The sequence below is a fragment of the Electrophorus electricus genome, chromosome 1 (assembly GCF_013358815.1).
Source record: "Electrophorus electricus isolate fEleEle1 chromosome 1, fEleEle1.pri, whole genome shotgun sequence".
In the NCBI taxonomy this organism is placed as follows: Eukaryota; Metazoa; Chordata; class Actinopteri; order Gymnotiformes; family Gymnotidae; genus Electrophorus; species Electrophorus electricus.
This window is the reverse complement of record NC_049535.1, coordinates 7,509,513-7,515,064: the sequence shown is the minus strand read 5'-3', so window position 1 is coordinate 7,515,064 and position 5,552 is coordinate 7,509,513. Positions and strand designations below refer to the sequence as shown.

Genomic DNA, 5,552 nt, shown 5'->3' with positions numbered 1-5,552 from the left:
AGACTCACCTCTTGAGGATTGATTCCAGTCCATGGAATCATTAGAAGATGTTATCTGAAAATTAGGCTAGCCAGTTTTCTAGTCAACTAGGTTTGTTCCAGGGTCCAGTTAGTAACCCTACAATAAAGGGGATTATCTAGGAACTGTCAGTTCAGTCCAGTGCTCGTGTTTGAAAGCTATATACTAGATAAATGCAGACTAAACAGAATGTAATGCTGTGACAGATCTTGGTCCATGACTTCATGTGAATAGTACTTACATTTTGTCCCTTAATGTTAAGATGCCACAATGTACAAAAGAAAGTGTGGTTATTCGTTCGGTTAAGCAGAATTTACAAAGATCAGACTTTTGAAATGTAATAAATATAGCCCTAAAGTTGGTCTTGTATTATAACCTCGGACAGGTTTGGTCAAGATTTGGGTTACATTATAATTATCATATTTTAAATCTTGAATAACAATTAAGTTTCAGAAAACAGAGTGAGAGCATTCTCATAAAAACAGTGTACTATAATTCTGTTCAATGCAAATGCAGTTTTATATTAAAAGATAGCAAAGGAGTAATTCACTGTCACACAACACAGTCTGTTAGTATTGCAATGGGGAAATACATATACAGTCATTTTATATTTACATCTAAATGACAACCAAACAAAGAAATTATAAATATCTCTTAGTTAACTTTACAACAGTTACATGTGACCAATATTTTTGAAACATAAAAGAGCATTCTGTTAAATAACTGGCATCAACCTTATTATTCACAAGGCTTGGAGAAAAGAAAGTGGTTAAATAATTCCTCTCCAGTGAGTGAAATAAAAGGGACTTTAACGTTTTGGCAATGAAATATTTTTTTCTGCTTTCACAAAGTCAGACAAAGTTATTACTAGCATTCTTCCAAATCTCTGTGTGCAAGTTGCACATTGTGTGCAGCTTCTTAGATCTGCATGAATGGAAGTCTTCAAAAACAGCTAGCTGACACACATCAAGCTCCAAAACTGATCCAACTTGCTGTTTGCTTACCTGTAGTGTAATAAAAGAAAAGTTAAGCATTTGAAAATCATTAACTTACTGATTCATCTAGAAGCACCACTACAACTTGACTGTTGTTTGTTAAGACTTTCACAGCCAAACAGTAAAATGTACCAAATTAAATGTTTCAGTTAAAAAAAAACAACTGTTTCTAAAATTGAAGCTTTCAAAAAATGAATAATCTGCCCATTACCATTATGGTTCTCATGTGCAACTGCACAAAGAAATGTAAATAAAACAGAACTCATCATCTGACTTTATGCCAGTAGGAAAAGCTCATGAAATTGGCAAAATGTTAACTATCCCTTTAATAAATGTTGAAAAAAATCCCTTTGTACAAAAGACTATACAATAAATCAACACAACATATTTTAACACATACACGCTTTCTCTCCATTGTGAAGTCTGTACAAGCTCTTCTGTCAGCAATTGGAAATATGCAGATAAAAAAGGAAGCAGGTTACATGTATATATTAAATGGCACACTAGATATGATGTCTAGTTGTTTTGTAAGCCAACAATTAGAGAGCTGCAGGTAAGTAGCTGCCAAGACCATCCCTCATTGGCCTCAGTACTGGGTGTGTGTTGTAGCAGCAAATCAGCATTGTGCTGAAACTGGAGAAGTTACTTCAAGATACATGCGTTTGAGAACACAACAATCCTCAAAGAGGATTGTTAAAACAGTCCTCAAAGTGACTCCAATGACAACAAAAGTACAAAACAAGAGTTCAAAGCATTGCATAAAACACCACATATTCCTTTTTCCTTAAAATGAATGGTCAAATGAATGGTCAGTGGTATACAGTTACACACTCGTGATAGCTCTATGAAAGTTCATAGAAAGCTACATGACCAAGTGCATGGTGCTTCGCAGGTTCTAATATGGTTGATCATCTCTAAGCACAAAGTAAAAAGGGAGAAATGTCAAATATAGCTCTCCTGAAATATAAATATAGTGAAGAAAAAACAACAACAAAAACAACATTTGGCACTTACACTTCATTCAGACTACTTTCCCCGAGGACATGTAATGTTTCATGTTTTTTTGTTTTTTTTGTCACCCTACCTTAAACTTGCTCAATTACCTTACTTAATCAAATATCTAATGCTCGTTTCAAAAATCCATAAAACAAAAACAACCTGTAAAACATTTCATTTGATGAGACGAATGACGAGGGAAAAACTGGCAATGTTCGTAACATGGCCACATTTTCGTTCCATCTCTCTGTAAAACTGGGTTGTGCCGCACATCTGAACTGGACCATGATGCGAGTGACCCACGCAGCGCTGCACGGCTTCATAAATCACAGCGGCGTCCGCAGAGGGAGAGAGAGCGCACCCCGCCCTTTGGCACTAATCCTTAATTAGTCCTGTCAATGCATGAGGCCTTGAACAGAATGCAGGGGAGACAGAATGAACAGCCCACTCAGATGTACAAAATGTTCATAAATAGAGTTCATAAACGTACGATGAGTGGTGAGGCGTGGCAGCAGACGGATCAGTTTGCTATACTGTCCATGAGCACAGAGTCTTGATTTTAGCTTACATCAGAAATCCACAAAAAAAAAGCATAATTTTATACACAACAGTGCTGTCCTTGTATACAAAAACACTCCCGATTTCTTTGTGGGTTGCATTCCTTGCTTTCTCAAAAGTGTTTTGTTTTTTTTTAAATCTTTGTTCTCTTACTGCATTATGCTGTCCGTAGGCTCTGCAAAGTCTTTTCAGTCGTGTGTCCGAAAGGGGGTGGCCCACAGTGGGTTGGGGGATGGGCACTAGACATAGGGGGAGGAGTCAGGAGCCCACAGTGGGGTGGGGGATGGGCTCCAGACATAAGGGGAGGAGTCAGGAGCCCACAGTGGGGTAGGGGATGTGCTCCAGACATTGGGGGAGGAGTCAGGGTGAAGCTCAGGCCCCAGTAACATGGGGAGGAGTAAAGAAAAGATACTATGATGGTTTAGGAAATGATGGTTTAGGAAACTGGGGTAATGTTTGTTTACATGTATGTGTGTTCAGAAATTCTATGCCGGTTTTAGTTTTAGGCCAGTCAGGCACCTTCCTTAAATGGGTTATTAAATGTTTTTGCTGGCTTTTGTTCTGTGCCCTATGCATAGATGAACCATTTGCCTACTAAATCTATGAGTTGCACAGCTATAATTGCTCAGCTTTACACGGCCTGCTAGGCAGGTTTGCAGTTTCGATATGTAGGTAACACTGTGTGTGTGTGTGTGTGTGTGTGTCTGTGTGTGTGTGTGTGTGTGTGTGTGTGTGTGTAGCCTTTTTGACAGAAGGGGATTTGTTGGGTGTAGCATGTGCATTCATTCTTGTGTGAAGCATGTGTCTTTTGTGTAGATGTCATTGTCTAAGCATGTGTTCATTGTGAGATCACACTTCACTCTCAGTGGAGGGTTTGCGATTGGGGACCCAGCCAGTGTCTGGGTGGGCACTGTGGCGCTGGGGTGTGGTCGCTGGGGCTGTGTTTAGACTGGAACATTCGGATTGGTCGCCCTGTAACAGCTGTTCCGTCTCAGTATCGTCCAAGGAGGCTGAGCTTGCTTGCAGGGAGACAGTATCCGTGCGCATGCAGGTATGAAGTCCACCCCCTCGACACACCTTCAGCTGTTTCAGGTCCTCCCAGTATAGCTCCTCCCCAGAAAGAAGACACACCCCCTCCACTATCCGAATCTTCTCTCGGGTGTAACTGCCCTCTCCAACACCCTGCACAACAAAAACAATTTTCATTAAGAACAACAGCAGCAAAGAAACTCCAGCATCCTTCCGCGGGACTCTATTCACCGTGTTAATTTGTAAATGGAGTCTGAGAACTCAAACTTACACAAAATATATAAAATGTATTAATCTAGAACCAAAATTTAAGCACAGCACTACAAGCAGTTCAGCACAGCACTCAAAATGACAAGCTGCAAGATTCATGCGTGTACATCTAACAAACCAGGTATCTTCAGTTAGTGCTTTAAAAAGCTATTTTAATCAGTGTTTGTGAGCACATGATTTTACACAGAAGTATTCCAACAGCAGAAAGTCCTATAATTAGCAATATCTTTAATGATTTAATAGTCTGAGGCAGAATCAAAATTAAGCGTTTTAGATCCTTATAACTCATGATTATAGGGAAAAGTATAAAGTGGAAATACATCTCCAATGAGTATGGTTAAACTCAAAATAATCATCAGCCAGGATGGGCCCTTGGTTAGTCTGTCTAAAAACTACAGACACGTGCATTATACAGCAGAGGAAGTGGAGCAGGTTCACTTCCAGGTTAGACAAATTCTTGGTCACAAAACACACTACATTCAAAGTGGAGAGGTGCCCCAGAGCGTCACCCTGTGCCATTCCACTACCTTTTCCCCCCCTGGCTGTTTCGGTGAAAGGACTACAACGCATCAGAAGATGAAGGGGGACAGGGAGTTGTAGGGGTGCGAGAGCTGTGATGGGGAAAGGGGAGGAAAAACCACAGTGAGCCGAGCGTCGGTGCCGTTACGCCATGGTGGTTTGGTCTGCAGAGGTGCCGAGCGCGACTCTCTCCGTGCCGACGCCAACGTAGTACAGCAGACACCAGCATGGACCAGGAGGTTTATACACAGTGAGCGGTCACCCGTGTCACTTCCTAAATGAATAATTCATCAATGATGCATCAAACAAGCTTCGAAAAACAGGGTTTGCAGCTTGAAGGAATAAACAAAAAACACATATTTAGCATCGTATCTCATGATACATATTACACATGGACTTGGATTAAAAAGCAAAAACCATCCAAAATTGTTTCTTTTTATTTTAAGTATTTACTGCATGACTTACTCCACGTACATCAGATAGTCCATTACTAAAAATAATACATTACACGCATTGTGTACACACACACACACACACACACACACACACACACACACGATCCTCATTAAGACTTGGTTGAGGCACCTTCATAAAAAGTGTCCTATAACTCCAAAGATTTTAGATATTTGTGCCTGTGTACTTCAGTGACTGACCAGATCCACCGCTCTCGTAGAGACTACTTCCTTGGCTGTGTTTGTGCCTACAGAGAAGCAGCACTCACTAAGGCACTAGGCAACAATATTCATAGAAATCTGCAGAAGAGTATGAAGGTGAGGTAGATTCTCATATGGGATGTTGGCATAGTCAAATTTATTTATATAGCACTTTTTACAACATATGTTGTAAATTGTACAACAGATGTTGTAAATTTAGCATCTCGTATTACTTGTAGCCATTATTGGCACAAAGTTCTGTCTCCTAATGGAGAAGTATGAAAATTAACTCAATTTTAGTCTCAGTGGAAAATTTAAACAACCAGCAATGCACCTCTTGTTGCTGATTGCCAAATGAGTAACTACAGTAACCAAAACACATGCTACCATCAGCATGTTTCACTGACACAATGTCCTGTTTTAAAAAACTGGAGTGGCAAGGTCTGCCTCTTAAAATATGTTTCAAAGAAATTAACACTGATGAATTAGTATACACATAGTGATAAAATCTGAT

At 39.9% G+C, this 5,552-nt stretch overlaps 1 long non-coding RNA gene across 1 annotated transcript; it reads right to left on the bottom strand.

Annotated features, from left to right (window-relative positions):
• Positions 1 to 513: 513 nt before the first annotated feature.
• Positions 514 to 4,533, bottom strand: LOC118242338. The gene is made up of 2 exons (XR_004776785.1): positions 4,394 to 4,533; positions 514 to 3,749 (listed from the first exon to the last, which is right to left on the bottom strand). It is a non-coding gene; the product is annotated as an uncharacterized LOC118242338 (long non-coding RNA).
• Positions 4,534 to 5,552: the final 1,019 nt, after the last annotated feature.